Below are 16,582 nucleotides of genomic sequence, written 5' to 3'. Positions count from 1 at the left end.
TGTGGAATGCCTATTGCCCGACGCCCGGGACATATTGTTTGGGGTCAAGGGCTAACAACTTTCATGTTTATTTTGTCCTTGGGACAAGTAGGCCCAACCCCGTGCAGCATAAATCCTTTGGCTGCCAGTTTACAGTGAAGGGAACTGTCTGCAGTTGAGGAAATATGTGTATCCATATGTGGATAATGTTCGAACTTGTATTTATGGTTCAATAATGAAAAACCTTCTTTATTAGGTTGACCACTATAAATAAACTTTTTATGGGCACACTGCACTACTGACAGTGGTTTCAGTAAAAAAAAAAAAAGTGTACCGACATGTTTGAAAAATTCAACAGTATGAGGCCAAGTATAATGGTCCCAGAATGCTCGCTGATTAGATGCAAATGTGTGCAGAAACTTGTAAGCATGAGTGACGATTCTTTGCTTTCAGAATAAAATGCTCAGAAAAATATTGCAAGTAGGAAAAAAAAAGTTTTGCTACTATGAAATTTCAGGTGCTATTTCTTTCAAGTGTCCTTTAGTAAAATGTGTTGATGCATGCTAGTATTTCTCAAAACTATTTATCATGGAAAATAGGTGCAACCATTTTTAACAAGATCATGGGAAGCATGAAAATAAACTAGCTTTGGCAAAGCCAACCAATCCAACATTTTTTATGAGTCTTGGGGTTTCGTCAATGTGTGTGTCTTGTTTTGACATGGCTTTTGCAACCCTTTATGGTTGTGGGAGCTGCCAGGCACTCACCATTGTAACAAACATTATAAAAAAGCAAAAAGAAAAACCTTTTTGGTCTCAAAAAGCACACATTGCCACCAGTGGTGTAGAAAAGGCCTTGCAGCCCCCCTCCAGGGGGCCCACTGATCACAGCACTGGCGCTGAGGGAGTGTGGGGGGGGGGTCGCTCCATATTCTTTGCAGGGGGGCCACCTCTAGTTTTGTTATGCCACTGATTGCCACAGTAGTTCCTGGCACTGAAAAAAACTACTTTGTGTTCCAAAATGCTCCTTGTGGAAGAGCAGAATGCGATCACTCACAGTAAAGCCAGCCGACAGATAGAGAGAGCAATAGAAGTTTAATAAAAACAAAATGTCTTTGTTAACGGGAGACCTAATCAGGGACCCAATTCTTAAAGAAAGTCACAAAAGTGCACGGTATATGTCTTTGAATTAGTGATACGTGAAATTCATAGGAACATCAGGAAATTGTACTTCTACTAAATATTTCTAAATTCTATTTTAGCACGGGCAAATATGACTGGGTAGATTTGCTCATGTGATAATCTGTTGAGCGTTTACAAATTCACTTTCCCTCCAACCACTTTTTTCTGAACCCTTGAAGAACTTCTACCATTGTCAGGAGTAAATTACCAACCTTTCTCATTATGGGAATATATTAGAGAAGAGCTGGTGAAAATCCTTAAAACATGAAAGTTAGTAGGTTTGCAGACTCAATGGCATCCGAGCCCTAGAACTATTGCTTACTTGCTCCTCCAGCCCCAGTATGTAGATCTGCGGAAAGGTGGCAAAATAAGGAAATCGCTGTAGGGGGGATTGAAATTGCAAGTATTCAAGCTCTACTATAGTAGTAGCCCTGGCATAATCAGAGAGGCTGTTATGAGAGCTGTTATATAATGAGATTGCTGCCATAATTTGTCACCGCACTACATGGCACCAAAGGGTCAAGCAGATTGTTTTACAGGACAGGTAGATTTAAGAAGCAACCTACCCCATGGACATATTTTAATAAATTCCACACCCTTGATGTATGGTATTTGTGAAAAGAAACCCCAACAGTCCATTGTTCTTTGTTATGATCTGTTTCCCTTGGTTCTACCTGGGTATAAGGGTTAGTCCTGTGTTATGTATCCTTTTGAGAAATGTGGCACACAAAATTCTGTTTAAATAAAGGGCATGTATGCTTCCCATACTGAGGGTCTTTAATAGTTAGCATGTTCCTTAGGTATATGGGACAGTGATACTTTTTGAGATTTTTCTACCAGGCTTTCTCAAATAATGCTGTGATGTTCCTAGATCTGAAGGTCCCCAAATGAGTGAAGAAGACTCTCACGACATGCCTGCTGGGAGGCATTGAGACCCAAGAACATTTACACTATCTGACTGGGATTCAAGCGGGACCATTTACATCTGTTGCCTATTGGATCGTGGAGAAGACCCTACAGGTGAGGAACTTGTACTTAAAAATCCTTAGAAAATTCTAGAAGGTTTGAAAACTGCAGCTCATCAACATATTAAATTATAACTCCTAAAAACTCTGAAAAAGAAAAACTGCCCCACATCCCACCCATTCCTTCCGAAAATTTAGCCTCGGGAACCCAAGTATTAACTACGGTGGTTTGGGTTAGGGACTTATGTGAGCATGGGTAAGTGTTCTGTTTCAAGTTGAGATTGTATCATTAGTTGTCTGCGTTGAGTGGAGCAGGCGTAATAATCGGAGATAGTTCGGGAAAGTGAGCTCATTGAATTCATTTGACAGGATATTTATGAATGGGGCTCATAGTGCAGGGAAAGAGTCTTGCTTCGATTCCACAGGTAAGGTTAACTTTTCCATCCCAAAGATGTTCCATAGTTTATGTAACTAGGCTATGTAGTCATGGATTCTGTCAGTACCCCAGAAGGCTAATATGTAGTGATGAGCATCACCCAGAGACAGGGCCGTTTGCCTCCCCCTCAGTGAGCACAAAGGGTATGTCACTGGATTAGGGAACTCTAAGATAGTGTTAAATGGAACCTCAGTATAGTCATACTAAAGCCAGTTTGATGCCAAGGTAAGTTATATACTCTCCTGCCATTCAAACAGGAACGTAGAGTGGAATTGTTCTTCACGGGGTGGAGAAAGGGACAGATTTAGTATTTGTAAGTTTCAGATATTATCTGTAAATGAGGACACTTCGCCGAAGGAGGAGAGCTCCGTCACCAGAATAGGCAGGGACATCACCATGTCAGAGAGGGTGATAATACCGTCATTAGCTTCGGGGCTAATGAGGTGGCGGTCGCCTCCAAATGGTATTCCACAATTGCTGGATATGCTCTCACTTGCTAGGCGCTCCATGTATAAAGCAAAAAACAGATGAGTGAGCGGGTACCTTTGTTGTGTGCCTCTTTGGATGGGGAAAGGTTTGGGACGACATCCTGTTAATTCTCACCAAATTCCGTGGTGAGCTATAGACACTCTGGACCCATCTACGGAATCTCTCTCCAAAGCTAAAGGCCCAGATTTAGGAAGGCCTAGTGCCTCCTTACACCACAGTAATGTAATTTTTTTATGACGCTAATGTGGTCCTATGATGTCAAATTTGCTGCACCATATTTGCAAAGTGGAGCAATGCACACATTGCACCACTTTGTAACCCCTTGCAACGCATTATGCCTGCGCAAGGCATAATGTATGCAATGGGGGTGTGTTTCTCTGTTAGGGGGACCGCAAAAATGGCGCAGAGGAGTCTAAGAGGTTCCACTGCACCATTTTTAGCGGCTGTTTGTAATGCCTGCACAGAGCAGGTGTTAAAAGGGGGCATTCCATTGTTTTCAGTGGGCCCCTGTGTACTGTGCAGGATTAGCGCTAAAATGGATCTTGTCCGTAAGATGCAGGCTATGCTTGGTGTTGACCCCGCATTGGCGGTTGGGGAAGAAACTGGCCTGGTCGGGATCAATCAACCCTGACATAAGAGGGTTGAGGAGGTGGGCGAGGACGCTGGTAAACAGCTTGGCCTTGACATTGAGAAGGGAGATGGGTCTATAAGACCTGTATGCCACATGAAGATGGATGCTGCGAGACAGTCCCCATGCCAGCAAAGGAGTTGAAAAGCTGGGTATGTAAGGGTACTAAACATGACAAAATGTTTTATAAAACAGGGGTGAGTAGCCATCATGTCCTGGGGTTTTTAACGGTTTCAGGTGGGCAGTGGCCAAAATCATCTCTTCAGTCTGGGTGGTATTGTCCACTTTATCAAAGTCGTGCTATGAGGGGGGGGTAACACGTGACACCACTAGGTATTATGAGATACTATCTACAGCCAGTCAGCAGCCGTGTTTAATGTTCTGTAGAAATCACAGCAGGCATCTGGGATTTTTTCATCGCCCGAACCTCTGATACCCTGACTGTTAAGTATCATCTTGACAGTATGTCCGTGTATTTTAGCTCGAAGACGGTGGACCAGCAACCAGCCACAGCAGTTACCCCTAGGTAGAATTTCTGCTTTAGATGGGACACTGTGTATTCCGCCCTGCCAAGGTCCTAGAAATTAAGTTGTAGACACGCCTTTTGCTACTCCCGCAATACTTTCGGGCCCCTGTGCATTTGTGAATAGCCTCAAGTTCAAGAGCCATGTGCTTTAAACCCTTCTGCTTCTCTTTCCGTGGTGGTTGTCAGCTGCTGATTATAGCTATAAGTTACCCTCTACCAGCTTCGGGACATCACAGAGAGAAGCCACCAACGTCTCTCCAGTTTCATTAGTTTGGAGATAATTGGCTAGCAACCCTTTGTATCGCAGCTACTGTGGTCCCAAACTGGAGGAGGCCATCCTGATGCTGCCAGCAAGAAGGCTTGACATCTCACGAGTCCGCGGATGACCATCAAGAGAGGGGCATGATCAGAGAGAGACATGGGGTTAATTTTCACATCCTGGACCCTAGGTTGAAGTGCAGGGGAAGCTAGGAAGTAATCAATGTGAGCATATGTTTTGTGTGCAGCAGAGTAAAAGTTGTAATCCTGAGTTTGGGGATGAGAGAGTCACCACATGCAGTCCTTGGGTCGAGAATGCATCACACTGACTGAAACACTGACCAGATCAGGCTAGGATGGCTGCATCAGGAGAACCTACAATTATTTTATCTTGCTGCTCATTGGTTGTGTACTGGGAGGTGATTGTGATGTGCAGGTGGCCCACTTGCATTTGGTATGCAAGCAACCGTACTTTGATCTCAGCTACCTTATTCGGAACCTCGCCTTAGAATGCCTGGGAGAGAAGGATGACCACCCCACCCTTCTTTGCTGGCCGGGATGACCTCAGGCAGCATTCCCTCTGATTCCCATCCCCCCCAGTCCCCCACCCGCCGGGCTGTTCACCAATCAAAGCCTTCCTCAAAGAGTGGCGAGCAGGCCCCAGGCCGTGCCCCTCCACCTGCCACCACTGTCCCAAGGCTGTATATTGGAGAATTTCAGTAGCGCCGGGTATGACTCCAACACTCCAGGATGTCTGGGTCCCCTGGGATCTTTTCACTGCGGTCAGGACCCCCGTTTCCGCTGGTTACCACTGTGAGGGGGGATGCGTTGCTTAGGCGGTTTCGGGCTGTATCTCAGGCAAAAACTCCCTCCAGGTCACAGGTCCAGCCTGAAAGCCACTTCTTGGGCTCCAGAGGAGGCCCAGTATCACAAGGGTTCCGGGGCCAAGGTCGTATCACCGGCGGCGGGCCACCTTGGGCTTGATTGCTGGCACGTGTCTGGGGCCCTGTGACAGCCACATATCTCTGGGGCAGCAGCGGTCGCTGCAGAATTACGCTTGGCCACCAATGACCCTCCTGTGACTCTCCAAACTCCCCTGCTCCATAAGCCAAAAAGAAGGGGAGCACTTCGCCGGCGCAGGAAGTCACGCGCCAATGGTTGTTCCGCATTCATCACCGGGGCAAGCACCGAACTTTCTCGCCCACAGAGGTTCCCAGCATTCTTGTCTGTCCTCCTCTGCAGGATAAATGCAAATAATAATAGTGGAGCACTCAAAAACTCTTAAATCATTAATATAGTAATCAATGGAACCATCTGGGAAAGTGTATTAAATCAGTAAATAAAGAAGGAGAAAAGGAAATAAAACATAAAGAAATTAGATACAAAACCATATGGGTGTCAACATTCTCTTAATCATTAACATCTTTAATAATGATACATTTCTATATATTAAAAAAGCAGTATATGACTCATCATATCTATAATTCATAAGAATGCTCCACTATTATTATTTGCATTTGGCATTAACTGGTATTTTGCTTCCAGCTCACACATGTTGGCAACAGATGTGTTATAGTGTCATTGAGCACCACTAATTGATATATTAGTTTTCGAAATAGTTTCAGGGATGTGCGGCTAATTTGAAGTTATTGTGCCATGTTGTTCTTTTTAGTCCGCAGGATAGACAGCACAGGCCGCTGTAGACAGCAGAGCTCAGGCGGCGACTAGAAGGTGTCAGAGGTCAGGTTGTGTCACATTTGCTGTGCCTCATGATTACAGAAGTTTCCAGAACATCTCAGTCCGTTGTGATGTGTTCTAGGGCTCCAATAAGGGCAGCTTACGGCGGCCTGGGCGGCGGAGGAGCAAACAGCACAGCCTACCTTGCTGACATCTTGACCACACAACCCCAGCTATTTAGCACAATTGCCAGTCATTTTACCTTGCAAAATCTGCTAACTTTGCAGTGAGAGTAAGAAAAGTAAAAACCACTCTCCAGGATAAAATAAGCAGCATTTCTTAGAAGACAAAAACTGACATTTGACCACTGTATTAACGCTTAGAAAATGTGACAAGATAAGAACAAGATTTAAAAGCATCTTTATTGCTGAGTCACTTTCTGAATGAACAGAATACATTTTCATAGGCAGCTCGAGCTCTCTTGCCAGACAATCTGAATAGCCATAGCGAGTGAGCGAGCAGATTTCTCAAGGCCTAGGATGGTGTATGATCAATCGTGTCACGCAATCTTTAATTTTGCTTAATTGATCATTTTAGCTTAACCTCATTTCAGGTGACCATTTCCATCTAGACTTGCTGGCCGTCAAAATAAACTGTAATAAATGTATATGAAAATGAGTAGTGCTCCATGATTCAGAAATGCTTAATTCAAATGTTTCTTGAAGCTCAATTATTTAAGTGGTATTCCTCATAGTATACATGCGTTCAAAGTTGTGGTGGATTGACATGGAAAAACTGCTCAGTTTTTTTCACATCATGAGCTCTGTTTTTGCTGCTAATCAGCCTAACATCTCTTTATAGTTGATGTTGTTTTTTTCGTGAGAAGGTACATAATATTTCTTGCAGTTACATATAATGTTTTATGCGATTCAAAACTTTCAGATTAGTCATACTATTTTCATTCATAACTTCAACTTTCCTGTCCAGCTTTCTTAATAAATCGTCCATTTGACCATATGATGTGAAAACACCTGTTATGATTTCTCTAATCTCATACCTAGGTACATTTAATGTCCAGGAGGTATCTTTTCATTTAAATTGATTGACTGAGTGGCAATTATAAAGTGCTCACCATCCCTCTTGGTACTGAATTCTAACGACCTCATGCATCCCATGTACTTCTGCAAATTTTACAAGGGCAATATTCTGAGGTGTCAATTTACAGAGTGGGGGGGGGGGCAGAAAGCAAAATTGTCTTTACTCTTATTGATTATTCTGGTGAATAAAATAAATAGACTATGAAGGAAACGAATGAAGGAAAGAGGATCAGCAGTCTGTTTTACAGTTGCCACGATTTTATTTCCTATTATTTGTGAAATACTTAATTTTCCTAGTTCTGATCACATTGTATGTATGTACATTAGAGGTGGGCAAGTCATGAAAATCTTAGGTAGAGATGAGCCAAGGTCTAAGCACAAGCCAACCCATCTCCATTTGTAATTTAAATGATACATCAAACATCATGCTCCACCTTCCTTAACATACTAAGTACTACCATAAGTTAATCAAGAGATGTTAGTTTGTCATACATTGCCAAGATTTTTATTATCTACTAAACCATATATAAATGAGGTTTTTATATAGCACACACCCGGTGCTGCGTTTCTTAATGATGATCTCAGATTTGATGCACAATTAAAATGAGGCACAGTGAAGTAACCTTTTTTGTGTCAGATCATACAGTTTGTTAACGTGGGGAATCCAGGAGTTGAAACCAAGTTCCTGAGTACTCATCGGGCTATTCACCCACTATTTCCTTCTCTCTTACTTTTACTCTTTACAGTGCTTTGTGTTTAATAACTTCATGACTTATATTTGTTCACTATCTTTAGAAAATACAAGTATTAAAAGTTGATTTAATTTGACAGGTCAAGAATATAAAGTTACAACATGCTTTCTTGAAAAAAGTCAAAGTTTTGTTTCAGGGAAAGGGAGAAACTATTTTAAAGTTAATACCACTGACGTCCCTTGATTTAACACACAGTGCAGAGGTGGAGGGTCAGTAACTCCTTGAGGCAATCACATTGATAAACAAATCCAATGGTGGACTCTTACTTCCCGCAAATCTTCAGAGCCACTTGTGCAAATAGTAGCTCAGCTTGGCTGCAGACATACAATGGCACATATTCAGATTATGTGTTTAGCTGTCATGCGTCTATTGAATGGAATGTATGCCTCAGTTATAATTTAGGTCATCAGCCCCCATGGGACAAGAGCCAGATTAGAGCTAGTCATTCACCCAATCCAGCCACAAGTCAAGCTCAAGTATTGCTTGGATAGCCCACTTCTGATGTCCCCAAGGCATTTCTATGATGCAAACCTATCTGCAGATGGAGTGTTGTACATGAAAAAACAGGTACTGAAGAATGTGGTGAGGGGATACAAGATCAGTGGCAGGGATGCCCAGCACCAGCAAGACAAGTCTTGCTGGTCTACATGTAGCACTTGGTATAGCGATATGTTATCTAAAGATCAGAGCCTGCAGCTCCTTGTGAAAGTGGAGGAAAATGGCTGCTGTCTGTTTTTAACTGAGATAATGTTTCAGATTATTTGCTCTAGTCTGAGAAGGGTTACAGTCCTGTCTACTCCTTACACTTCTTGATCTGAAGCTTGGCGAATTTGCTTCTGCAGGATATGTGGGATTATCTGGATACCTTGATCTTGGCAGCCAAGTATGATGGGGTCTTGTATGCTCTGCGTTAATTCTATTGAGAAGTGCAGAAACAGAGCTTGGTACCATGACTGTCCTGCTCTCTAGCAACTGGGCCAGTTTACAAACAGTTTTGAGCACAAAATTAGGTTGAGCTTGGACAGTGCTTGCGCTGTCTCTTCAAGACATGTTGTATCTACTTTGTGGGCTTACCTCCGGCCCATTGCCTTTTTATTTGTTTCTTCCATTGTCCTTTAAAAATGCTTACTTGCTAATGGGGAATCCTTCTTCTCTGTCCCTCCTTTTTGTGTTTTGTTTTCTTCCACGCAGCACCGCCCAGATAATGTATCTTTACATTTAGTTGTTTATCTTTTCATTTTGCAGGACTATTTTTTCAGTTTATTTTCTGCTTGTGTTAGTGTTTGCCTGTCTTCTGTGGCTGAGTGTTCAACTTCGACGCCTGTAGGTGCTTGCATTTTATTGCAGCGTTCATCCTTCCCACCTCTTCCCATGTCGCTGAATGCCCGCCACCTACCCCCTCGTCGCTGTTTGTTATTTTTAATTCATTTTCTTTGGAGTGCTGTTCAGCGAGGTTTCTGTGGAATAAGCACATGAGGCATTGTAGCCGTTACAGAGTAATGCGATACAGCGCTCCACAAGCACTTCCCTTCTGTTTACATTTGGCTAGGACTCCATGCTGACATCAGTGCATTTCCAGCTACCTCCCATGTGTGCCTTTCTCCCGTCAGCCCACATCACACTCCATGTATTTGCAGATCTTGATCATTTTAGGTCTGTCTGTTGCTCACGCTGTGATTCAGGCACTATTTCTGTCCTGTTACTTTATCACAACCCCCCAGGCTGCATGTTCATTGTGTTGTTTATCACCTCTTGGTGTTCATGTTGCATTACCCCGTTCTCCCACCCAACGCACCTGTTGCAAGTATGTGGTGAAGGTTATGTTAATTTCTTTGCTTTTTTCTCCTAAATGTTTACAAGACTACTCAGCAGTCACCGTATTGTCTTAGAATTTTTTGATGAACGGCCAAGAACATCTCCAAAACGATGAGTCAATTGGTAAAAAATAAATTCAGCAGTTGTTGAAGGGGCAGCATGCACGAGAACCACAAAGAATTATTGTGGCTGCTGCCTGCCTCTAAGCATCAGACAGTGCCTCAGGCTGTGTGTGGAAACACAGCTGGGCACCTCCACGCCTCCACATGCTGCTGGCTGGAGAAAGCTTGTTAAGAGTGTAGCAGAACAACTGACTTATATGCATCTGCATGTGCCTCTTAATTGACTTAAAAAAGCACACAAAGAGAGTCAGAGATGCACACAAGTCTGTGAGGTTCAGAAAGGAGTGCAGCGAGTACGTACGGTCCTGTCATGCAATTAGGAGGTGGCTGGCAGTGTCACACTCTTTTCATTCTGATTCAGGGACAACATTTTGTCACCCACCCAGTTTCCCTCTGACGGCGTTTCTGCCCAGTAGGTTTTTTTTGCTAACTCTCAAAATGTGTGTTCTTTTCTCATGTCACAGAGCTACTGTTGCCATGCATTCGTCCAAACAAATGTTTTACCCTTATGATGCTTTCAGGAGTTACTGTGATTATTTAGCAAGGGCTTTCCCGTTCACATTGTAAGATGATAATAACAGGGCTCCCAGCGTAAGTGGTAATACCATGCTGCTTTTATTAAGCACTAATGTAGTGTAGTTGAAGGGTTATTGCAGGGTTTGTGAAGGGGTGACTAATGCAAGGCAAATTGTGCAGCAAAATGCAGCACATACTGAAGCAGTAATGTTTTGCTACTTTGTCATTTTAACCACATTATTCTTTTCTAGGTCAAAGTTTCACCTCAGTAGCACCTTTGCAAAGTAGATGCCAATGAGCAGCACCACGTGTTGGGCTTTTGTTTGTTAAATTTTGATCCTTTTGAACTAAGAATTTTTTTTTTGGTTTAAATCTACAAATGATGCAGCATGTGTGTAAGCACCATAGTTATACAGATAATATTGCAGCTGCAGAATCGTATAATTCTAGTGGGCCTGGTTATTTGAAATATATAAATATTACAATGCAATTCAACAGTGCAACTTAAACTCTCTCCAGACAAATAGGAGGAAGGAAAGTAGAATTTTCTATTCGAGGCACTTCTGTGCTTAAAATCATATTGTCCTGATGCCAAGGGGAAGACCCTGTCAGTGACGTGGGTGTAGTATGAAGTGAATAGCTGCTTCATAGGAAGAATATTGTGCGAGGGCTATTGTTCTCTTTAGACTCCAGATTGACTCAGAAATTCTTTGTTTTTTCACAAAAGGTTGCTAAATGAGCCCATACAGAAACACTATATATGACTACCGCTACTGGGAATGTATGTGAATTTCCAAAACACATACATTGTACATAGACGTAAATGGGTGGTTAAAGATTTATGCATATTATTTGCTATTAGGGCTCTCATTCATATGACTGCATATCATTTGCAGAGACAAACATTATGTTCTCTCCTTAATGTCCCCAAAGATTTAGAAAAGATTGCTTTTCCTTCTTGGTTATTGTGAATGAAACGTGGGAAATTGCAATTGCATCACTTGGGGATTGACTTATACCTAGTATCTTCTCTCTGAATTTTCATGGTGCATACAACACAGATCATCCATAGCTGCAGCTGCCAATGAAATAGAGCCCCGGTAATTAGAAGATCCAGAGAAATCGGGGTTTGGCAAATATCCTTTGTGACATACTTGTACAGTAAATTTTTCCATTTGTGTGAAAGTTTCTAGCCATCTGTAGAGACATCATTATTATTATTATTATTATTATTATTATTATTATTATTATTATTATTATGATTATTATATTAAATAAATTATGGAATGTTACCAGTCAAAGGGGAGCAAAAGCGATGTTTGAAATCTAAGAAATGCTCCGTGGCTTCACAGTCCATAGCCCTGCATTGATGAATTAAAAAAAAAAAGTGTAGGTAGAGAGATTGATTTCATCAAGGTGCTTGGAACCCTCCCATTGCTTAATATTGGTACGCGTCATTGTCACACTTATTTGCTGCCTTCTATTTGGGCAGTGCGTGATAGATTCACTTTATCTTCTGTCCTCTGTAGCACGGGTCAGGTGTTGATTGCTTCATTTTCATTACGGTTCATCTGATATTGGTGTTGTGACTGAGGTACTATTTTATTACTGTATACCTAGCTCTTCCCTCCCAACCCACTCTCACCCCAGTCTCCCTTTGTCCAAGTAACATCTTGTTTTTTTGTGTTGCCTTTTCTGTCACCCTGCTGCTGTCTGTGTTGCGTCTTCCCTTCCACCCTCACCCTCCCATTGTCTGTGTTGTTCCCCCGTAAGAAAAAGAAGCAGTGACGCAGTCAGCACTAGCCGCATCATACCACTTTTTGTTTATTTCCTGTTCCAACGTCCTAGCACTTTTTTAAATATTAAACTTCCAGCCATGCTGCACAGCAACCACACTGCTTTACAACATGGCTAAAAGACATTAGCAAAGTCGATAGTTCTCAAATAGGCGAGAGCTATTGGCTTTGCCAATGCTTGTCAGATCTTTCCTTTTGCACGAGGAAATTGCTAATCTTGATTCACATTTGTGAATGTGCAAGTTCTGGAGTCACAATTTTAATTGCAGGATCGACCCATTTAATAAAAAATGTTGGTTAGCACCTTCAAACTCATAGTTCTGTGAGTATTCTTCAAAATATGCAGGTAGCTGTGTTCTAGAGTCGCAATTGAGAGTGAAATTCTCTGTATAAAAAATGTTCCACCAAAGATAAAAATGCTTGGAGAAAAAAACAATAGTTCAAAGTCTAGTGCCCATTCGTTTTACATCCTTGAAGGGAACAGAAATGTGTACTTTGCACAAATAGGCATTTCACACTATAGCAAAGAGGTCAACTGGAGTCAAGTAGTAGGTGGGAGATGGAGCTGCCGTGGCTAATCCTCTATTGAGGTTATTAAATTGCTGTCAACCAACCTATTATTTAATATTAGGCAAAGGCAATACCCAAACATCTTGAATCCAAAAAAGACAGATTAGCTAGGTACAAACGTTGGTCAATTGCTCTTCAGTCTACTAATTTCTACAGTACTGCATTTATTTGTTCCCCTTTGTCAAAGGAAATGCAGAAAGGGATAGGTTATATGGTTAATTAGGAGGAACCTACCTTTCCTTCATCCAGCATAAAATACGGAGCTTGAGCCCTGTCATTATAGCCAGTTGACCACCCCCAACTTGGACTGGTCTGGACGCAAACCACCTTAACTAATCATATCAAAAGAGGTGATGTAGCTACATATATGATCCTGTTTTTAATATCAGGAAGGCTGAAAATGTCTCAGTGAGCAGCTAGTTATCCTGTTGTTTCGGATTTCCCCAAGTTTCTGTCAAATTGAATTGAAACTCCATTGTGCCTCTCCATAGAAATCAATTCAATTAATAATTTTAGTTTGTCTATGTCTCTTTCATCATTTGAAGATGTTTTAGTCATATGCCTAAACACATCAGCCACCCACAATCTATAACAAGTGTGTGATATTTTCCTGTTGTCTGGAACAATGTGATTGTATCCATGCCCATTTTAGCAGAAAATATCACCTTATTACTTAAGGATGGATGAGAACATTCTGCCCGCACATAATCGCATATCCTCTTAACCATATGTCTTCTAATGCAAAACCTCTCACTAGCAGACTGTCCAGTACTACTCTTTAGCTTCCTAACAATATCCATAGAGGTTTATCAAATTAAAAAAGCACCAAATTCGTTTTACTTGCTGCCCTTAATGGTCTTGCACTGCATCATCAGCAATCTCAATATTACATTCATAATTTGATCTTCCATCTAAAATAGAAAACAGAGTCACCGCTGCCTTCAGATTCGAAGCCCTCTTTATATATATGTACATGGATGAAACAACTGTATTTATGGTCAACCATGGATGACCATAGTTGTCCCTTGATTTTGGCCACACATTTGGTTGAAATGCTTAGTATTAAATATTCTTTTTGTCCCTTCTTTCTGCTACTATGATTAGGCTTCTCTAGCTCAGAGGCCCTTTTGCATGAGTTGGATCCTAATACAGAGCAGAAAGGGTTTCCAGACTCTCAACTAAGTCAGAAAAAATTAAGTTTGAGTTATGAATTAAAATGGTCTTGATACATTTACCTTTCTTTAATTTACTTGATAAAAATCAGGCCCTCCCCGTTCTCTCCGAGGTTTATTCTTAGGTGCCTTATTTAGACACACATCCACCATGTTAGAAAGGTTATGCTCACTATTGTGTGTGTTTGGATTAGCTGATTTTTTCTGAGTGTTCCTTTGGAATTCCTTGCGTATTAAAAATAAAGAACAATACTGAAAATAGTATGTTTTAACGTCTTTATATTAAAAATAAAAGCCTTAGCCTTTGTGCGGCATCCTTGTTAGCGGCTAAAGTTTGGCTAACAGTTCTGCCCAAAACTGCACTACATTTCTTAGATGTTAACCAAGGAATCTCCTTCTGGGTTACTACATTTGTGCAACCCCTCCATGTGGCACTTTCCATCTGTGTATGAAGGTCAAAAGGTTGAATAGTCTTTTGCGTCAGAGAAAGACCTGCCAAGTAGGTTGTGTTCAAGTGCAACTCTGTCTCTACCGTGCCAACGGTATGGCACACAGAAATAATAGCAGGTGAGGGCCACGGAGACTGCAATTGTCTCAAGCTAACCTCATAGTTGTTGTTAAGACCTCACAGATCAATGGTGGCCAATGACAAAAGTAAATATATGCTGAGAAACCAAAAAACTAACAAAAAAACAATGACCAGTGTGCGCAGCTTTCTCAGTACACCAACGTCAAATGTATGGTGCTCATACTAATGTAGCAAGCATATGTATAAAGAAAAGTAAAATAACTGGATGTCTTACTTAAAATTCATTGGCTGCTGAAGTTGGACTTTCTTGATGAAATATTATATATATATTCTTAGCTGCTGTTCACAACAAAGAACAAGCATTGGCACAGGTGTAGAATTTAATGGGTTAACATATTCCAGACCTTTTGATTTTTCAGTGAGGCTTTTGCTTGTTGATGTTGAGAGAGAAGAAAGGGAATGGAAGGCGGACTCCAAGGTCGGGTGATCAAAGTAAAAGAAGCCTTTGCAGCCATCTGTGCATAGTACTGCAGTAGTTTAAAAATAGTTTACGGTTCCTCAATGATCAACATGTTTAGAAGCAGAACGTCAGGCATTTTGAAACCGTATAACAGTGTTCTTGATATCATTCCAAGATGCTTGCAGAGTGCTACATTTACCAGGTGGTCCTGTCGTCTTGGAATGGTATTTTGCGTAATCCGTCAATACTGTAGCGTTCCGAGGCAGCAGACATGTTGCTTCTAAACATGGTGGTATTGCTTATCATTTAAAAATGGCGTCTTGTTGAAGGGTCCATGAAATACAGCACAAGGTCCGGTAGTAGCCTGTGGGTATTTGCTAGGCCCTCAAAAAAATAGTACAAAAAATGTAGAAAAATAAGAAAAAGGAGAAATTGGCCCCACCACTCCTGTGAGTGAACATTGCAAAATAGTCACATCTGTAGTTTCTGTCTATTGGGATAGATGCTGTTCACAATTTAACAGACGTAGATGGAGAGCGCTCACCCAAGGCCCTTCTATTTATGGAAGTAGGTAGGTATTGTTGGTTATGATTTTTTGTATTATATGAGGCTGACGAGACAGTGAAGTCCTAAAAATCGCTAAGCATAATATGAACTTCTAATCTTTACCATAGGTATATTGGATTAGTGAGGGAGGTTTCTGCCCCTTTATATCGTGAAAGTAATTGAGAATAATCTACCCTATACTGCTAAATCCATAGAGAAATATTACAACATTTTCAAGGTTGGAAAGCAGGACGTTTGAGAATATTGTAGAATGTTTACTCTTTTTTAGGAATATGATGAAGTATCGTATCAATTTGTTCCTTGTGAAATAGGTTCACAGAGGTCACCATAGAACAGTGGCAGTGGGCTTCAAACTATTTACTGCACCCCCCAGCCCAAAAAAAAATCACAAGGCCCCACCTCAATTGTTTTATTAAACTGGCAATTTTTAAATATGTCTCGACTTATTTAAACATTACAGTTAAGTTATGTTACTGATTTAAAATTGCTTTGCCAAACATATTATTCTGGTCAGACAGGCTTTACTAACGTGTAAAAGTATCCACATTGTGATTATTAGAAATGAGGGTTAGGGGTTTGAAGAATATTTGAAGTCCTTTCCGACACCTTCTCCCAGCCAGGATATAAATGACAAATGATGTTAGTGATGGCCCATTACAGACCTGCTTACTGCCACTCACTAAAATAAAACACTGTTATCAGTATAATGCTTCTTTTGGCCAGAACCTGCCACCCCCCAGGATCACTTGAGGTCCCCCAAGGCGGGCCCAACCCCCAATTTGAAGACCCTTGCCAGAGAAGGAAGTTTTGGAAGTCGTGCAAATACCTGCAAAATCAGTTTTAGAGGTTGAACACCACTGGCTATTTAAAGTAGGTACACACATTATGGGGCTCAATGATGAGGTTGAGTGTCACTGGGGCAAAAGATGATTGTAATCTATTTAGGTTACTCAAATATAATTTTTAGATTCTTTTTGTCACCTGGCAAAAATGATTACTCTCCCCCTTTTTTCAGTACCATTTTATTTGTTTTTCCACCCTCGAGGT

At 41.4% G+C, this 16,582-nt stretch overlaps 1 protein-coding gene across 1 annotated transcript in view; it reads left to right on the top strand.

The window, feature by feature from the left end:
* BEND3 (BEN domain containing 3) overlaps positions 1–16,582 on the top strand; it is a 63,949-nt gene that overhangs the window by 24,996 nt on the left and 22,371 nt on the right. The window contains exon 2 of the mRNA XM_069235438.1: positions 2,032–2,180. The gene's annotated coding sequence lies outside the window, so the exon portion shown is untranslated. The remainder of the gene's footprint in view (positions 1–2,031; positions 2,181–16,582) is intronic.

Source organism: Pleurodeles waltl, chromosome 5 (assembly GCF_031143425.1).
Source record: "Pleurodeles waltl isolate 20211129_DDA chromosome 5, aPleWal1.hap1.20221129, whole genome shotgun sequence".
Taxonomy (NCBI): domain Eukaryota; kingdom Metazoa; phylum Chordata; class Amphibia; order Caudata; family Salamandridae; genus Pleurodeles; species Pleurodeles waltl.
This window is presented reverse-complemented; position numbering and strand designations above follow the sequence as displayed.